At 38.2% G+C, this 19,919-nt stretch overlaps 1 pseudogene; it reads right to left on the bottom strand.

The window, feature by feature from the left end:
* Positions 1-16,255: 16,255 nt before the first annotated feature.
* On the bottom strand, positions 16,256-19,432 carry LOC143658346 (BRCA1-A complex subunit RAP80 pseudogene; annotated as a pseudogene).
* Between the last annotated feature and the right edge of the window lie 487 nt (positions 19,433-19,919).

The raw sequence follows: 19,919 nt of genomic DNA, 5'->3' as shown, positions 1-19,919 counted from the left end.
ACTGAAGAATTAATCTTTTTAGGTAGAAGTTGGATGGTGGACTCCTTTGGTCAGACTGGAGTCCAGGAAGCTGTTTCCTCAAGGCAGGCTGGAGGTCAGGAAGCTCTTTACCCAGGGCAGTCCATTACAGGTCTATCTAGTGATGGCTCAGCTAATTCCAGGGATCCTGTCTCCCCATCACCACGATTATCATGACATATACCACCATCCTACACTTCCAATTATAGCCCTTATTTTGACAGCAGACATACTGCAAGATTGGGATTTTAGTTTATGTTGTAAATCTGCTATTCACACAATGAAGCTTTGTGTCCAGTTTTCAGAGAGCTCAAATCTGTGACCACAGGAAATAAGATTTTCTTTCAGGGCACATATGGAAAATTTTACATCATTCATACAGCACTGAAGGTGCAAGTTTTAAGCTTTCTGCTCATCCCTTTCCCTCATCATTGTAACTAGCATATCTAACAACAACCAGTTGACATCATTATACCTCTTAGTTTCACAAAACTCCATAAAAGTGTCAGAAACATTCTCACCTAGAGCCCTGCTTCATATAAACATACAATTAGCAGAACACAATGGTAATATTTTGAGTATCTCTTTTGCCAACTGACCCCATAGACTGTAAGTGCCATCTTGATTATTGGAAACAGAGTCATCACTGCCTCTGGGTCTAATCAGAGTGGAAAGCCAATGTAAAAACCCATTTTTAAGATTCTGTTTCTCAAGAACTACTCACAGTACCAAGCTGTGTTAGTCAGAGTTCTCTACAGAAACAGAAACAACAGGATGGATCTGTAAATATGAGATTTATAAAGGTGTCTGATGCAGATGTTGAACTGGAAGTGTCCAAAATCCATAGGGCAGGAGAGGCTCACTGGCTGAAGAAACAGTGAAAGAGTCTCTCTCCTCCTTTAAAAGCCTTCAACTGATTGAATTATCTCATTGTGGGAGACATGCCTTAATTGATTGCAGATGTAATCAACTGCAGATGCAATCAACTGTCTGATGATTTACTATACCAGCCTTCTGCTTTATCAATGAGTCATGAAATATCTTTACAGCAATGGTCAGGCCAGTGCTTGCCTGGCCAGACAATTGGGTATAATGACTTGGCAAAGTTGACACCAGAACCTAGCCATCACATCAGAAACCTCTGGCCAGGAAAGCAGACCGACCCATGCACTAAGAAAGGGTGAGTTTGTCCTGAAGGCAGAGGTGGGTCTTCTGTCTTGATGTTCTGGAAGAATTTTGTTGTCTCAGACCTTGGAGGGGGTGGAACACATTCCTTGGGGATTGGAGAGAGCCTTGCTGCCACCACATTGTTCTGAAGTGGTTGAGCATGTGCCCTGGAGATGACAGAGAGACTGGGTGTGGTCTGATGCTTGGAGAGGGTGCAGCTGAGGAAAAGGTGGTCTCCCCAATGTCTTCCAAGGTGGCAAAATTTATGGCAGTATTTGGAGAGAGCAGGGCCACTGCTTAGGCCCTTGGAAAGATGTGGTTGCTTATTGGAGTCTTTTAAGAGGGAAACATTTTGGAAAAAGCCCACACAGCCAGAAACCTTTGGAGATGCAGAAAGAAATCACCCATGGGGAAGCCAGATGAAATGAGGAGAGAAAGATAGCTGCCTTCCCAGCTGAGAGAGGTGTCCAGAAGTCTAAGACCCCAGAAGACACCAGCCACATGCCTTCCCAGCTGACAGAGGTGTTCTGAATGGCATCAGCCTTTCTTGAATGAAGGTAACCTCCTGTTGGTGCCTTAATTTGGACATTTTCAAACCTTAGAACCTTAAACGTGCAACTTAATAAATGCCCTTTTAATAGCTGTCCTGTGTCTATATACTGCATTCTGTCATCTTTAGCAAACCAGTATAGTCAGCGAGCAGTTTATACACCCAGGGACAGGCATCTGATCTGGATATGGATGGGCTTGGCACAACAGGGGACTTTGCAGGGATAAAGGGAAAAATTGATATTTGAATAAAAGTGTAAGTTGATGGGATAGGTTGGAGTCTGGAAGTACTTCAAACTTAAATACAGATTCCTCATCCCAATATTATCCTCTTGCCCGTACCAACAGAGATTTTCTTAGAAATAACAGTAAAGGAGGAGAGAGAAATTGTGCAGTCCTATGTATCCTTGGGTGATTAGATTCCAGTGCCATGTCCAACTTGAATTAAAAGGAAATAAAAAACATGTGAAACTGCATCCAATGCCCTCTTAGTTCAATTCCTGTCATGTCGAAAAAAATGCTTCACTTGGAGGTTTGGGAGCTGACACAACTACACACAAATTTGAATCTCACTTTATTCTAAGATAATTTGAATGATAAGTCACTCCAACCATTAGAGGAAAAGTCTTGTTCTTCCTGAAAAATAAACAAAACAAAATATATTATATATCAGCCTTCATTATTCTTTTGTATACAATGCCCAGAATACAATAAAAATTATGAGACATGTGAAAAAGCAGGGAAATGTAATCTGTAATGAAAAAAACACCACAACCAAATGAAGCAGGCTTGCAGATGATCCTATTGTTGGAATAAGCAAGTAAGGACTTTAAAACAGCTATGTCAAATATGTTATTAAATTTACAGGGACAGTGGAGATAATGCATGGAGATGTGGTGCATTTCAGGAGAGACATGGACTCTAAAACAATCAGTATTTGAGGTACAAAATTCATTGGATTTGGCATTACAGAAGGAGTGATTGCAGAACAAGAAAATAGATCAATAGAAATGATCCAGACTGAAGTAGAGAGGAAAAAAGAAGGATTTAGGTAAATGGAAAGTGTATCAATAAATTGTGGAATAGCTATGCTTCAATTTACATATAATTGGAATCCCAAAATGAAAGGAGAGAGAGAATGGGGAAGGAAAATATTTGAAGAAATAATGGCTCAATTTCCAAATTTGATTGAGATAACTTAGAAACCCAAGAAATTCAATGAACACCAATCAGGACAAGCAAAGAAAACCACCCTGAGACACATATAGTTAAATTTATGAAAACTAAAGAGAATCAGAGTAAAAGGACATATTACATAATACAGGAGCAGTGATGAAATTATTGCTGACTTTTCATTAAGTCAGGTAAGACAAAAACAATGGTCTGTATGTCTCCAAAATGCTGATAGAAAAAAAGCTGCTAACCTCGAATTCTATATCTAGTGACATGTCTTTCAAATATGAAGGCAAAATAAAGAAATTTTCAAATAAATTAAAGCAGAGACTATCTGTAGCCAGAAGAAATGCCAAAGAAACTGTAGAGAAATGCTACTAGGTGAAAATGCAGATCTGCAGGAAGAAATAATGAGTAACAGAAATGTTAAACACATGGAAAAATATAAATCCATTTTCCCTCAAAATTTTTTCTTTAAAATATGATCGTTCAAAGCAAATATTATAGCAACATATGGGAGATTTATAACACATTGAAATAAGATATAAGAAACAATAAGACAAAGGATGGGAGGGGAAAGGGAAATACACTATTGTAATGTTCTTACTTTAACATGAACTAGTAGAGTATGAGGTACATTTCATGATAAAAAGTTGGTTCATCAAGAAGACATAAATTTTTTAAATGACATGCATTTAATAATATATATTCAATTGCATGAAGCAAAAAATGGAGAGAGCTAAACTAAAAAGAAAAAAATTCAAACTTTTAGTTGGAGATTCTGTACCTCCCTCTCAGGAATTGATAGGACAAGCAGCCAGAAACCCAGTTAGCATATGGAAGGATATAGAAGACTTAAATCACACTACCAATCACATTAACCTAATTGATAAATATAAAACAGACACCAGGTGGGCCATTGTGGCTAAGCAGGCAGAGTTCTCACCTGCCATGCCAGAGATCCAGGTTTGATTCTCAGTGCCTGCCCAAGCTAAGAAAAAAAAAAGAAAAGAAAAAACACCAACAACTACAGAATACATATCTTTTTAAAGTGCATGTGGAAAATTGAAACAAATATCAATAAATTCCAAAAGAATTCAAAGGAATGAAATCATACATAGAAGTTTCTTTTACTATAATGGAATTAAATTGGAAATCACTAACAGCAGCCTATGTTGGCAAGGTAGAGGGCTGTTGGAGAACTACAGATCAGAGATTACCAGGTGTATTGGTATCAGTGGTCTTCAAACTGTTTTAAAGGAATCAACATTCAGATAATCAATATCCATAATATTTTATTTTAATATTGATCTATAAGAGAATTTGCCTACAATTCTCTTTCCCACACCTCAGAAGTTAAGGCATTTATCCACATTAAAAATAAGGCAAGTTTGAAATCCCAACCAAACCATTCCAGCCAATCCTAAAAAACACCTAGAATATATAAGAGTAGAATAGATTCTATAAAGATTCCATGCACTAAGGTAACTTTCTAGAAACTTACAACCTCCAGATGGGTCCCTGGATCAAATAAGTCCTGAAACCTAGAGGGCCCAGCCTCTCCAGAGCATCAGCTAGTTCCATCTCCCTACTCCATATTATCGACAGCCCCTTCCAACAGAAAAAAGTTAGAATGGCCATAGCCAAATACCCCTAAAGAGTGGGATAGAAAGATCAAAGGTGATGGCGGAGTTTTACAGAGAAGGTAGGGTTCAACAAATGAATATGATTGCTGAATCATTAAATTGATATTTCTTTTAGTCCCCAGTATCTTAGAGTAGCTATAAGTAAAATCTAAAATTGTGAAATTGTAACCCACACCAAATTCTGATATCTGTGCTTTGAAATTTATTGCTTTTTTAGATTTACTATTTTTCAGAAAGAAGAAAAAATGTTGATTGTGATAATAAAAAAAATATGTATTCCTTCTAGCCTCTTATGTTCTGGAGAAGCTGGAAGGAAAAATCTGAGATGATGGTATGATAGCCCATGACAAACCCTGGGATCTGTCCTGTAACTACTTGTTGAAGAATGCTTTGAAATCTATTGCTTTTTCTTTCTTTGTATTTCAGGTACATATTCCCCACATACATTTCATACATACATTTACAATATACCTTAATTTTTATATTTATTATTCATTAATATTTGTAATATACTTAAGTTGTTTTGTTCATTTGTATACTATAAATATTTGTAATGACAACTTAATAAAATAATTTTTAAACACTTACAATTATAGCTACTCTGAAATTGAATAAATGCAGCATTTGAATATATGTACATATTCTTTTTCAAGTATCAGAGGCTGATAAATTGTCTTTCAGCATGAAAATTTCATTATCATAAATATCCTTGGGGAACTGAAAATAAAACAATTTGTGGTGGTTAGATTCATGTGTCAACTTGGCCAGGTGGTAGTGCCCAGTTGTCTGGTCAAGCATGCACTGATCTAACCATTATTGCAAGAACATTTTGTGGCTGGTTTATTAAATCATCAGCACATTGATTGTATCCATGGGTGATTACATTTGCAGTTGGTCAAGGGGAGCATCCTCCACAATTAGTGACATTTAATCTAATCAGCTGAAGGCTTTAAAGGAGAAGTCAGAAGAAAGAATCTCTTTCTCCTTCATCCAGACAGCCTCTCCTGGAGAGGCTGTAGTAGTTACAGCCTCTGTCCAAGTAGTTACAGGACAGATCCCAGGGTTTGTCATGGGCTATCATACCATCATCTCAGATTTTTCCTTCCAGCTTCTCCAGAACATAAGAGGCTAGAAGGAATACATATTTTTTTATTATCACAATCAACATTTTTTCTTCTTTCTGAAAAATAGTAAATCTAAAAAAGCAATAAATTTCAAAGCACAGATATCAGAATTTGGTGTGGGTTACAATTTCACAATTTTAGATTTTACTTATAGCTACTCTAAGATACTGGGGACTAAAAGAAATATCAATTTAATGATTCAGCAATCATATTCATTTGTTGAACCCTACCTTCTCTGTAAAACTCCGCCATCACCTTTGATCTTTCTATCCCACTCTTTAGGGGTATTTGGCTATGGCCATTCTAACTTTTTTCTGTTGGAAGGGGCTGTCGATAATATGGAGTAGGGAGATGGAACTAGCTGATGCTCTGGAGAGGCTGGGCCCTCTAGGTTTCAGGACTTATTTGATCTTTATTGAAGATCTTTATTGATGCTGTCAGCTTGCAGCTTGCCCTATGAAATTTGAACTTGTGTATCCCACAGTTGCATAAGACACTTTTATTAAATCTCATATTTACAGAGTTCTCCTGTTGGCTATACAATAAAAAAGTTAAAAGTTAAAAAAAAGAAGGCATACTTCACACCTATTCAGACTCTAACTAATACAGCTTGGTGATGGGAGTGGTTCTTGAGAAAGAAAATTTTAAAAATGGATTTTTTTTGAAATTGGCTTTCTACTCTGATTATACTCAAAGGTACTAATGACTGTATTTCCAATAATCAAGATGGCACTGATAGTCCATGGCATGAGTTGACAATAGAGATACACAAAATATCGCCATATGATTCTGTTAATTGTATGCTTACATGAGGCAAGACTCTGCTGACAGTGTTTTTGACACCTTGATGGAGTTTTGTGGAGTTAAGAGGTATAATAATATTGGCTGATTGTTCATAAATGTTCTGGATACTGTTATGAGAGAACAGGATGAGATGAAGGCTTCAAATTTGCAAATTAAACACCATATGAAAGATGTAAAAGTTTCTGAAAGAAATTGAAAGAAAATCTTATTTCCTGTAGTGGTAGACTTGTGATCTCTAAAAACAAGACCCAGAGCCTCATTGTGTGAGTAGCAGATTATAATGTAAACTAAAATCTCAACCTTATAGAATGTCCACTATTGAAGTAAAGGCATTGACTGGAAAAGAATGGGATCCTGAAAATTGGGATGGGGACATATAGGTTGATAATTATGGCAGTGAGGTTATTGGAACCATGGATTCTGCTGAGTCTTACCTGATAGGCCTCTAATGGTCTGCACTGAGGAAACAGCCCCCCTTCCCACCTTCAACCTGCTCTGAGGAAACAGCCATCCAATCTCCATCCTGATCTGAGGAGACAGCTCTCTTACCTTCAGCCTGCCTTGAGGAAATAGCTTATGGACCTTCAGTCTGCCCTGAAGAGTCTGCCATCCAACTGATACTTTAGGAGATTATTCCTGCAGTGCCTGCTAAACCTGTAACCACCCACCTTGGGAAACAGCTCTCACTCTTCTGTCTGAAAAGATTAATCCTATTTCACCAGATGAAACTGCAATGGAATGCCCAGAGGTAATTGACTTGAAGGACACTTGTAATTATTTTCATGACCCACCCTTGCCAACTGTTTTTATTTCAAGACCTGTGATGAGACTAAAGTCCCAGCATGCCCTGAAGGTGAGATACAAAGTGTGACCTATGAGGAAGGAGACTATACTCTAAAATAACTGCATGAGTTTTCTGATTTATATAGACATAAATCAGGGGAATATGTGTGGAAATGGATTTTAAGAGTGTGGGATAATGGTGGGAGGAATATAAAGTTGAATCAGGCTGAATTTATTGATATGGGTCCACTAAGCAGAGATTCTGCATTCAATATAGTAGCTCAAGGGGTTAGAAAAGGCATTAATAGTTTGGGTGCTTGGTTGAAACATGGATCAAAAGTTGGACAACATTACTTGAAGTTGAAATGCCAGAACTTCCCTGGTACAATGTAAAAAAGGGGATCCAAAGTCTTAGAGAGATGGTAACGTTAAGTTGGATTTACCATGGAAGATCTACTCACATTCCCCAGGAATGTCCAGAGAGCACACCATTCACTGGGACTGTGAAGAATAAATTTGTGAGACTAGGTCCATCATCTCTGAAGAGCTCTGTAGTCACTGTTCTCTGCAGGTCAGATATTACCATGAGAACTGCTGTTACTGAGCTGGAATCCTTGAACACAATGGGATGATGGGATACTAAATGGCAGAAACCATATGGCAGTGCTTAATCATCAAAGACAAGGTGGGCATTGCTACCATAATGGACACTAGACTCAAAGCAGATGTCAAAATAATCTGACTCACAGAGACTTATGGCTGGTAGAACATTAGGTACCTAGAAGTAAAATAGAGAGGCAATCTATTAAATTCTTGTTTGATCTGTATAAGCAGAAAAGTTCTAGGTCAAATGAACAAAAGTCTAGCTTAAATTACAAGAAATAGAGAGTCACAGCCCCTTAATCAATCCACGGGCTCAAGACAGTTCACAGACCAAGAGCCCCTTGAATGAGGGGAAAGCCAGAGACCCTTGAGGAAGGATCCTGTTATACAGCCAAAAATTATTCTATTAATCTTTGCCCAACCTTCCCCAAGAGGAACTGCAGCCTTTTACCAGGGTAACTGTGCATTTGGAGAAAAGAAAATGATCAGATATTTTGGGGACTATTAGACACTGGCTCAGAAGTGACATTAATTCCAAGAGACACAAAACATCACTCTGGTCCACCTGTCAGAGTAGGGTTTTATGGACATCAAGTGATTGATGGAGTTTTAGCTCAGGTCCATCTCGCAGAACGTTCAGTGTAGCCCTGGGTCCATTCTGTGGCTATTTCCCCAGTTCAGGAACGCATAATTGGAGTAGACATATTCGGCAACTGGCAGAATCCCCACATTGGTTCTTGACTTATAGAGTGAAGGTTATTATGGTAGGAAAGGCCAAGCAGAAGCCACAAGAATTGACCCTATCTAGCAACAAGTAAATCAGAAGCAATACCAGATTCCTGGATGGATTGTGGAAATTATTGCCACTCTTAAGGACTTGAAGGATGTAGGGGTGGTGATTCCCACCACATCCCCACTCCTGTTTGACCTGTGCAGAAAACAGATGGTTCTTGAATGATGATAGTAGATCACCATAAACTTAATCAGGTGGTGACTCCCTTTTCAGCTGCTGTTCCATATGTGCTATCATTGCTTGAGAAAACCAACACATCACCTGGTACCTGATATGCAGCTATTGATCTAGCAAATGATTTTTCTCAATAGCTGTTAATAAGGAAGACCAGAAACAGTTTGTGTCCAGCTGGCAATGCCAGGAGTATACCTTCATTGTCCTGCCTCGGGGAATATCAACTCTCCAGCCCTATGTCACAGTCTTTTCCACAGGGACCTTGATGATTTCTCCCTTCCACAAGACATCACACTAGTCCATTATATTGATGATGTTATGATGACTGGACCTGGTGAGAAAGAAGTAGCAACTACTCTAGACTTATTGATTGGACATTTGCATTTCAGAGGAGGGAGATAAATCCAACAAAAATATATGGACCTTCCACCACTGTGAAACTTTTAGGTGTTCAGTGGTGTAGGGAATGTTGAGATATCTCTTCTAAGTGAAAGATAAGCTGTTGCATCTGTCCCCTCTTGTGATGAAAAAAAGAGATACAACACCTAATTGGCCTTTTTGGGTTTTGGAGACAGCAAATTCCTCATTTGGGTGTGCTACTCTGGCCCACTTACCAACTGACTAGAAAAGTTGCTAGCTTTGAGTGGGGACCAGAACAAGAAGAGGCTCTGTGACAGGTACAGGATGATGTGCAAGCTGTTCTGCTACTTATATCATATGATCCAGAAGATTCAATGGTGCTGGAATTGTCAGTGGTAAATACAGACACTGTTCTGGAGACTTTGACAGGCCCCTGTAGGAGAATCACAAAGCATGCCCTTAGGATTTTGGAGTAAAGCCTTGCCATCCTCTGTAGATAATTACTCTCCTTTTGGGCTGTTACTAGGCTTTAGTAGAGACTGAACTCTTAACCATGGGCCACCAAGTTACCATGAGTCCTGAGTTCCACACCATGAGCTGGGTGCTATCTGACCCATCAATCCATAAAGCTGGGCATGCACAGCAGCACTTCATCATAAAGTGGAAATGGTATATATGAGATAGGGCTTGAGCAGTTCCTGAAGACACAAGTAAGTTACATGAGGAAATGGCCTAAATATCCATGGCCCCCACTCTGCTGCATTAGCTTCTCTTTCCAAGAACAGAGCTATGGCCTCTTGGGGAGTTCCTAAAAATCATTTGGTTGAAGAAGAGAAAACTTGAGAGTGGACAGCTTCAGTGCTTCAGCCCCTTCTTGGGATGTCCATGAAGGACAGCAGTGAAGGGAAATCCTATCATTGGTTGGAACCTTGAGCAGTGCACCACTGCTCAAGGTAATTTTCCTAGGAAGGAGAAATGGCCAGAGGTGCATTTTTTTACTGATTCATGGGCTATTGCTAATGATTTGGCTGTATGGTCAGGAATTTGGAAGGAACATGATTGGAAGTTTGGTGAGGTCTGAGGAAGAAGTATGTGGATAGGTCTTTCTGTGCAGGCAAAAAACATGAAGATATTTATGTCCCATGTGAATGTTCACCAGAGGGTGACTTTGGAACAAGAAGTTTTTAATAACCAAGTGGAGAACACTACTTAACTCATTTTATGACGCTAATATCACTCTAATACAAAAACTGGATAAAGACATTATATGAAAGGAAAAATACTTGCCGATTTCCCTAATGAGCATAGATGTAAAAATTCTCAACAAAATGCTAGCAAATCGAATCCAATCACACATTAAAAGAATTATATACCATGAGCAACTGGAGTTTATACCAGAATGCAAGGGTGGTTCAACACAAGAAAATCAATCAATGTAACATAGCACATTAACTAATTGAAAGGAAAAAATCACATGGTCATCTTGAATGATGCTGATAAAGGATTTGACAAAATTCAACATCCTTTTGATAAAAGCACTTCAAAAGGTAGGAAACTTCTTCAATATGATAAAGGGCATATACGACAACCTATAGCCAGCATCATACTAAATGATGAGAGACTGAAAACCTTCCCCCAAGATCAAGAATGAGACAAGGATGCCCTCCGTCACCACATTGTATTAGAAGTTATAGCTAGAGCAATTAGGCAGGAAAAAAGAAATAAAGTGCATCCAAATCAGAAATCAATAATTTCATTATTGGCAGATGATGTGATACTATATGTGCTGGTTTGAAATGATGTATGCACCCTAGAAAAGCCATGTTTTAATCCTAATCACATTTTGTAAAGGCAGCCATTTTTTATAATCCCTATTCAGCCTTGTATGTTTCAAACTGTAATTAGATCATCTTCCTGGGGATGTGATTTAATCAGAGTGGTTGTTAAGCTGGATTAGCTGGAGGCGTATCTCCACCTATTTAGGTGGGTCTTGGTTAGTTTCTGAAGTCCTATGAAAGGAAACATTTTGGAGAATGAAAGAGATTCAGAAAGAGCAGAGAAGAATGCCATAGCCATGAGAAGCAGAGAGAACCAGCCAGTGACCTTTGGAGATGAAGAAGGAAAACACCTCCCAGGGAGCTTCATGAAACAGGAAGCCAGGGAAGTAAGCTAGCAGATGATGCTGTGTTCACCATGTGCCTTTCAGGATGAGAGAGAAGCCCTGACTGTGTTCACCATGTGCCTTCTCACTCGAGAAAGAAATCCTGAACTTCATTGGCCTTCTTGAACCAAAGTATCTTTCCCTGGATGCCTTTGATTGGACATTTCTACAGACTTGCTTTAATTGGGACATTTTCTCAGCCTTAGAACTATAAACTATCAACTTATTAAACTCCCCTTTTTAAAAGCCATTTTAAAAGCCATTTTGTTTCTGGTATATTGCATTCTGGCAGCTAGCAAAGTAGAACACTATACTTGGAAAATCCTGAGAAATCTGACAGAATTTCTTGAGCTAGTAAACAAATTCAGCAAAGTGGTGGGATACAGGATTAATGTGCAAAAGCCAGTAATGTCTTTATACACAAGCAATGACCTAAACCTGAAGAGTCAGTTAAGGAAAAAATTCAATTCAAAATTGCAACTAAAAGAATCAAATGTCCAAAGAATAAATTTATCTAAAGATATAAAGGACCTATACACAGAAAACTGCATAACATTGCTAAAAGAAATCAAAGAAGATCTAAATAGGTAGACAAACATTCTCTTCTCATGGATAGAAAAAAGGTTAAATGTAATTAAGGTGTCAATTATACCCAAATTGACCTACAGATTCAATGCAATACTAATCAAAATTCCAAAAACCTACTATGAAGACTTGGAAAAGCTAGTTATTAAATTCAACTGGAAGGGAAAGGGATCTCAAATAGCTAAAAATATCCTAAAAAAAGAACTAAGTGGTAGGATTAACAGTTCCTGATTTTAAAGCTTATTATAAAGCCATAGTAGTCATAACAACATGATACTCGCACAGAAATAGAAGTATCGAACAATGAAATTGAATCAAGAGTAGGGAAATAGACCACCAAGTCTATGGTCAACTGATCTTTGACAAATCCATTGAACTGGGACAAAATACTCTTTTGAATAAATGGACATGAAAGAACTGGACATCAATAACCAAAGGAATGAAAGAGGACCCTTACCTTACATGCTATACAAAAATTCAAAGTGGATTAAAGACCTATATATAAAAGCAAGTACTATAAAACTCCTAGAAGAAAATATAGGGGAACATCTTCAAGACCTAATAATAGGAAGTAGCTTCTTAAACTTTACACCTAAAACACAAGAAGACAAAAAGGAAAAATGGGAAGACAAAATAGACAAATGAGAACTCCCCAAATCAAATAATTTTGTGTCTCAAAAGAGTACAAAAAAGGTGGAGGCAGCCAACTCAATGGGAGAAAATATTTGAAAATCATGTATCATATAAAGGTTTCATATGCAATATCCAGAAAGAAATCATACAACTCAATGACAAAAGAACAAACAACCCAATCATAAAATTGGCTAAAGATATGAATAGACAGTTTTCTGAAAAGCAAATACAGATGGCTAAATAGCATATGAAGACATGCTCATTCTCATTAGCTATAAGGGAAATTCATATCAAAACTACAATGAGATACCACCTTATAACTATAAGAATGCTGTAATAAACAAACAGAAAACCACAAATGTTGGAGAGGATGTGGAGAAATTGGAACACATACACTGCTGGTGGGAATGTGCAGCTGCTATAGAAGACAGTAAGGCAGTTCTTTAGTGAACAAAATGCAGAATTGTCCTATGACCTGGCAATACCACTACATAGTATATACCCAGAATAGCTGAAAGCAGTGACACAAATAGATATTTGCACACCAATGTTCATAGTATCATATTTCACAATTTCCAAAAGATAGAAAAAATTCAAGTGCCCATCAGTGGACTTGTGCACAAACAAAATGTGGTATATACATATGATGGAATATTATGCAGCAGTAAGATGAAATGATGTCCTAAACCACTTGACAAGATGGATGAGACTTGAGGACCAAAACTGAGTGAAATAAGCCAGACACAATAGGATAGATATGGTATGATTTTGCTTTTATGACTGTATTAGTTAGGGTTCCCTAGAGAAACAGAATCAACAGGAAACGTTCGCAAATATAAAATTCATAAAAGTGTCTTATGTAACCATGGGGACTCAGAGTCCAAAGTCTGCAGGGCAGGCTGTGAAACTGATGATTCCGTTGGAGGGTCTGGATGAACTCCACAAGAGAGGCTGGCTGGCTGATGTGAAGCAGGAAGAGAGGCTGTCTTTTCTGAATCCTTCTTAAAAGGCTTCCAGTGACTAGATTAAACATAACTCATTGCAGAAGACACACCCCTTGGCTGATTACAAATGGAATCAGCTGTGGATGCAACTGATGTGACCATGATTTAATTCTATGAAATGTCCTCATTAAAACAGACAGGCCAGCACTTGCCCAACCAGACAAACAGGTACCACCACTTGGCCAAGTTGACACATGAACCTGACCATGACAATGACCTTAGTCAAGCAAACTCAGAGGTTTAAATTACAGAATATAGGGGACTTAGAAATACACAGAAGATGGGTGAACAGTTAGCTATTGAGGTTGAACTTAAATGTAAGGGAATTGATAGAAGTGAAGGCAGTTAATTAGTGGGCCTGCAAGTAATATTACCATATTGAAGGTGAGCATGATTGAAAGCAGTTGTATAGAACCATGTGTCCCACCAATTAACACTACATATATAAATAAGTACTTGTACTTGTATTCCAAAAGTATGAAACTTGTATAAAGAGTAAATCATTATAGGGGGAAACTACTATTGCATGCTATGGGCTAGGTTTAACAGGAAGACATCAACAGTACCACAGAAATACCAGGGGTAAATAATTGGTGGGGTGAAGGACAAGAGTTAAGGGGATATTTTGATTTTCTATTTGGTGAAGACATGTTTATTGGCTATTTTCTTTTTGGAGTATTGAAAATTGTCCAAAATTGAGAATTTTGATTATACCACTATGTGAGGATAATGTGAGATTTGGACTGTTGACTTTGGAAATTATACATGATGCCCAATGGATGGAGGTGTCTGAAGGATATACTGACTGAGAAGTAGAATGGTGAACTGTGGTGTATACATATGATAGAATATTGTGCTCTACAGAAAGGAAGAAAGTAATGCACCATGCAACATTGTGAAAGAACCTGGGGGACATTATGTGATACAAAATAAGCCAGAAACAAAAGAGCAAATATTGTGTGGTCTCATTTCAAAAATACTTACAAGAAAACTGGGGCCTAGACCATAAGCTCTTGTAGAAGTTGCAGTTAGTTTGGAGCTCTAATGGTTATTCCTAGATTTTAAGAGAGTGTGCTATATATGCGTCACCTGGTACTTCCCTGGAATTTTGGGTACCTGTGTGACAGTAGGAGTTCTACAGCCCTGAAAGTCAGAATTGCCACATACAACAACTGTTAAAGAAATTAAAGAAGAGATCAGTCTTCAACTAGAGGTAAGAACAAAGTCAATTGGGTGAGGACTAAGGTAAATTAGAACACAGGGGTAAGGAGAACATTTTCCATATTTTCGAACTTCACCTACTCTATGAAATGAAAGGAAGAGAGATTTATTTTGTCCAAAAGCTAAATTTTCTGTTCCACATAATCTAACTGACCTTTTTGAGTAGTTCATTTACACAACCCAAACACATGGAACTCAGAATGGAAGAGAGGTCTTGTAATTCTGTATAGCTTAATGTAATGCCTGGATACATCCCAGAGTATGTTGCATAGATAATTGAAAAGTATTGGCAAAGTCCCTTGAGGGGTGAGAAAAAGTATGAACTGTTAAGCTTGACCACTGGGGAAGCCCCTGATACTGTCCAAACATTAGGGACTCCAAAGTAAATAGACAAAGTCCTTGATCTTGAGGCTTGCTCTTGTGGAGCTTATTTATATAGCAGAGAAGCTTAGCCTACCTATAGTTATGCCTAAGAACTACTTCCAGAGGATCTTTTTGGCTGCTCAGATGTGGCCTCTCTCTCTCTAAACCAACTCTGTAAGTAAAAATATTACTCTCCCACCTATGTGGGACATGATATCCAGGGATGAAAGTCTCCCTGCCAATGTGGGATATGACTCCAAAGGATGAGTCTGGTCTTGGTACCATGGGATTGACAATGCTTTCCTGAACAAGGGGGAAAATAATTGTAATGAGTAAGGTATCAGTGGCCAAGAGAGTTCAGATAGAGTTGAGAGGCTACACTGGAAGTCCTCTTATGTAAGCTTCAGCTAGATTCTGCTATTTATCATGGTGTGCCAAATCCTTATCAAAATTATTCCTGCCAACCTTAAAGAACATCTAGGGCTTTATCTGAGATCTACAAATGTTCCATGCACTATGATTACTTTCCAGAGACCGCCAACCCCCAAATGGGTTCCTAGGCCATATAAGTTCTGAAACCAATAGGTTCCAGTCTCTCCAGATCATTAACCAGCTCCCTCCCCATTCCCATATTTTTGACAGCCTTGCCAATGTGAAAAAGTTAGAATGGGCATAGTCCAAACAGCCCTAAGGAATGGGAGAAAGGTTAAAGGAACAAGTGGAATTATAACAGAGAAGATAGGATTTAACAAATGAATATGACTGCTGATAAATACCATTATATTGATATTTCTTTTAGTCTCCAGTGTTTTGGAGAAGCTATAAGGAAAAACCTAAAATTGTGGTGCAGTAACCCATACCAAACTTTGAAATATGTTCTATAACTAATTGTGTGTGCTTTGAAATTTATCAATTTTTAAATATATATTTTTTATACAAACATAGATAAATATATTTAAATTTTCTTTTTAACCATAAAAGAATTCAAACTGACTGCTGTGAAACAAAATACTATACACAGTTGTCTGTATAGATCATAGAAAACATAAAAACCAGGATGTGGAGTAGGTATCAGTGATGAAAACTGCAGGGCCAAAACTTGCTCAACAATGAACTGAAAACCACTGCAGTTTAATGAACATGACCCACCCCTATTGCTAATAGCTTTGTCAACCTCCTGATCCTAAATTCAAGGTTTTCTCCTCCTTCCTCTGTCTGCTTTGGTCTGTGTCCGATTACCTGACTGGACAGTAAATTGCTTTATGAAATCCACTAATCAATCTGTGGTTTCTGAAATGGAAACAAAAGACTTGATGGGAGAATCATTTAAGTTGAGATTTGCAAAGGAACTTGGCATCTCTCTGCTGCAGCCTGCCTCTTCCATCACTGGTGGGGTAACCCTGAAGGCTTCTGCTTCTAAGACTTGGTCTTGATCTCTGCATCTGCAGACTTGTGCTCTGACTGTTCTAAGAGGCTGAGGAGGAGGCCTTCATTATGGCCTTTTTCCTTTGTGCTCCTCTGTCATTGCTGCCTCTTCCCCTCCACAGTTGAGCACAGTCTACCACTGCCTTCAGGCCCATCTTCTTGGTCACCCTTGGCAAGCTGGAGACAGGCCTCTACATGACACTGATACTCTCTGAATGGGACCAGGGATTTACAGAGATAACACTTCTCATTCTTGTTAAAGTCTAGGGAAGTCTGGGCAGCAGTCCCACTGTCACTCTTGTTCTTGGCCTCTTTTTGTCTCCAAGTCAGCACTGTTTCTTAACCAAGACCATTGCAATACATGGCGTGTTGGTCAATTTTTGTGCATGGGAAGCCTTGATCACACAGTGGGTAGGATATCTGGGTACTGGATAGAAAAGTTGAAGTAGGTATTTCCTTCTCACCATCTTCCCTGTTACAAACCTCTTTATCTGCTACTGTTATTCTTGTTTCATCTGATGTCTCTCAGCTACCTGGGGTGACTTCTCTTTTAAGGTCAGGGGTTTCAGAAGAACTTAGCTGTGTCTCAGGACAAACTGTGATTTCTTCTGCAGAGCTCTCAGACATAAGGACTGAGATTCTCTTACCAGTCAAAGCAGCAATGCTTTGTGATGCAGGTACAGAGTTTCCTTCTTCAGAAGTTTCTTAAACAAATAGCCCTTGAGAAGACTGACTGTTCTGGTTTGCTAGCTGCTGAATGCAATATACCAGAAAAAGAATGGCTTTTAAAAAGGGGAATTTAATGAGTTGCTAGTTTACAGTTCTAAGGCCGAGGAAATGTCCCAATCACAACAAGTCTATAGAGATGTCCAATCAAAGGCATCCAGGGAAAGATACCATGGTTCAAGAAGGCCGATGAAGTTCAGGGTTTCTCTCTCAAGTGAGAAGGCACATGGCAAACACAGTCAGGGTTTCTCTCTCAGCTGGAATGGCACATGGTGAATACGGCGTCATCTGCTAGCTTTGTGTCCTTGCTTCCGGTTTCATGAAGCTCCCCGGGAGGTGTTTTCCTTCTTCATTTCCAAATGTTGCTGGCTGGGGGACTCTCTGCTTCATAGTGCTGCAGCATTCTCTGCTCCCTCTGAGTCTCTCATTCTCCAAAATATTTCCTCTTTTATAGGACTTCGTAAACTAATCAAGTCCCACTCAAATGGGTGGAGACATGTCATCCCTTTATCCAGTTTAACAACCGTTATTGACTAAATCACATCAACCAGGGAGATGATCTCATTACAGTTTCAAATATACAGTATTGAATAGGGATTATTCTACCTCTATGAAATGGGATTTACATTAAAACATGGCTTTTCTTAGGGGGCATACATCCTTTCAAACCAGCACAGTGACCCTGACTGGTTGTTGGTTTATATGTTGTTTTTAACAATAAAAAGAAAAGAAAGAAGAGAGGAAGAAAATGACCTTAAAAGGTTGAAAAAGATCAAGAGAGATTGAATTAGGAAAGCAGTTTGGTCATTCCACAGAAAGGTAAACACAAAATTATCATATGATCCAGAAATTCCACTGTCAGGTATACACCCCAAAAATTGAAAGCAGGGACTCAAATATTTGTATAACCAATGCCCATAGCAGCATTCTTCACAATTGCCAAAAAGGTGGAAACAACTCAAATGTCCATCAACAGATGAATGTGTAGACAGTATGTGGTATAAACATACAATGGAATATTATTCAGCTATAAAGATGAATGATGTTTTGATAAACTTTACAATATGGATAAACCTTGAAAACATGCTAAGTGTAATGAGCCAGACATAAAAGGACAGGTGTTGTATAATCCCACATGTATGAAATATCTAGAGTAAGGAAATTCATAGAGACAAAGAGTAGATTAGAGGACCAGGAATGGGGAAGGAGAGAATGGGGAGTTGTTGCTTAATGGGTACAGAGTTTCTGTTTGGGGTCATGAAAAAGCTTTGGTAATGGATGATGGTGATGGTAGCATGTAATTGTAAATATAATTAATGCCAATGAATTGTATACTTAAAAATGATTAAAATGTCAAATTTTATGTTATATATATGTTACTATAATAAAAAGTAAATTCATAATAATAGTAACAATGATAATAATAAATAAATTAAGTGAGAATTAAAAAGATAATTATTATGCCTGAAAAAGATGCATAAGCTGAGATTCTTCTGGATCAACCAGGAAAAGATGAATAGACTGAAAGCCTCCTGGACTGAGACCAGGATGTCTGGTCACCCCACCTATGCAAACCTATCCTCCTTCAGGGTGCAGCCTAAAGGAAGCTCAATTGGAGTTTTCATTGGTGACTCCAGTATCCTTGAGGCACCTCCAAAAACTAATTGTGCGCCCAAAACTCATTTTGATATTTATTTCTTTCACTTTTTTCATGAATATTTACATATGTTAAATATGTGTTTTCCAACCAGATTGACAACTTCAACACAGAGACTCTACTTCTTTAATGCTTGAGAATGTGCAATAGTCAGAGCAGGCATTCAAACACTGATGAATACAGACAGGTTATACACCAACTACCAAAATAAAATTTTAAAATGAATTAAAAATATCAAGTGGATAAAAGGACCCATTCATTCTATGGATACCAGAGGTCCTCTTTCCCCAGACGCTCCTATCATTGACCAATGGGCTCATGAACAAAGCAGACATGGTGGTAGGGATGGAGGTTTTGCATGGGCTCAGCAACATAACTTACACACACTAAGGCTGACCTGGCTACAGTCATTGACAAGTACCCAATCTGCCAGCAGCAGAGACTCATATTTAGTCCCCAACATGGCACCATTCCCTGAGATGATCAATCTGCTACCTGGTGGCAGGTTGATTACATTGGACCACTTCCACCATGGAAGGGGCAGCTGTTTGTTCTAACTGGAAAAGACATATACTCCAGATATAGGTTTATCTTCCCTGCATGCAATGTTTCCACCAAAACTACCATCCTTGGACTTATGGAATGCCTTATCCACCATCATGGTATTCCAAACAGCATTACTTTTTTTTTTTGAGATCAAAGCACAAGAAATGTACTTTACTGTTAATAATGGAAAATTGATCACAATTTAAATAACCATTAGAGAAATGACTAAGAAAGTTGTAGTACCTATAATTATAGCCATACAAATTCATATGATAGAATTTTATGTCACCATTAAAAATAGTTGTTTCAATTATGTAAAAATATGATGAAAGAGCAAACTACAAAATTGAATATAAGAAAAAAATTGAATATAACTTGTGACCTAAAAATTGGGGGAAAAAGAA

The sequence above is a fragment of the Tamandua tetradactyla genome, chromosome 16, assembly GCF_023851605.1.
Source record: "Tamandua tetradactyla isolate mTamTet1 chromosome 16, mTamTet1.pri, whole genome shotgun sequence".
NCBI lineage: Eukaryota > Metazoa > Chordata > Mammalia > Pilosa > Myrmecophagidae > Tamandua > Tamandua tetradactyla.
This window is presented reverse-complemented; position numbering and strand designations above follow the sequence as displayed.